Source organism: Brassica oleracea, chromosome C6, assembly GCF_000695525.1.
Source record: "Brassica oleracea var. oleracea cultivar TO1000 chromosome C6, BOL, whole genome shotgun sequence".
Lineage (NCBI taxonomy): Eukaryota > Viridiplantae > Streptophyta > Magnoliopsida > Brassicales > Brassicaceae > Brassica > Brassica oleracea.
The window spans coordinates 15,249,853-15,251,064 of record NC_027753.1 but is presented as its reverse complement, the minus strand read 5'-3'; positions in this window follow the sequence as shown (position 1 = coordinate 15,251,064).

Below are 1,212 nucleotides of genomic sequence, written 5' to 3'. Positions count from 1 at the left end.
TTCTTCAATGTTCTTCATCTACATCTCTTTATCCTCACATTCTTTCATGGTATCAGAGCAAGTAAGCTCCTGAGATTCATTCTTCTCTACTCTATTCTCTTTACTTCCACAAATCTCTGATTTTTCATTTCTATTTTTGGTAAAGTTCATCCTGTTCTTGAGTTGTTCTTCATTCCCAGAAAAAAAAAAATGGAAAACTCATACACGGATGTCTTTAAATCTGTGTATATTCAGGTTACCCTCAAGGGAACCAACTACTTACTGTGGTCTAGACTTGTCAAAACCGCTCTTGGAGGCAGAGGTCTTTGGGAGTATGTTGTTGACGGCAAAGACACCAAGAAGACCATCCTAGGAGAGGATGGTAAAGAAGTTGTTGCTGCGGCTGAAGGAGGTGGAAAGAGAAGTCAGAAGGATCTCATGGTCCTTTCCATCATTCAGAATAGTCTTGAAACCTCTATCTTGGAAGCTTACTCCTACTGTGAAACTTCCAAGGAGCTGTGGGATACTCTCCAGAAGGTATATGGAAATATATCTAACATCAGTTGGGTGTTTGAAGTCAAGAGGGCTATCAACACTCTCAGTCAAGAAGAAACTGAATTTTCCAAGCATTTTTGGAAGTTCAGATCGTTGTGGGCCGAGTTAGAGATGCTAAGACCGGCCAGTCTTGATCCAGATGTACTTAATGAGAGAAAGGAGCAAGACAAGGTCTTTGCTTTGTTGTTCACTCTCAACCCGGGTTATAGTGATCTAATCAAACACATTCTAAGAAGTGAGAAGCTTCCATCACTTGAGGAGCTTTGTGCTCAGATTCAAAAGGAGCAAGGCTCAGTGGGACTCTTTGGTGGCAAAGGAGACCTTATCATAGCTAACAAGGCTGAAGGAAATGAGCACAAACATGAGGGCATAGCTAACAAGGGGTATTACAAGCCAGAAGACAAGAAAGTGTGGGTGTGTGACCATTGCAAGAAAAAAGGTCACGGCAAAGACAAATGTTGGATCCTTCACCCACACCTCAAGCCTCAGAAGTTCAGGACACCTTACTCTGATGCAAGGGGGAATTTCTCTGGTGAAATGGGCGAGCCATCTACTCCTCGTCCCATGAACTCGGTTGCGGCTGGAGAAGGGAAGACCTTGGGATTCAGTGGCTGTTCTATCATGAGGACTACCCAAGATGAGACAATCAAGAGGTCTGACCTTGATGCTCTCATCAAA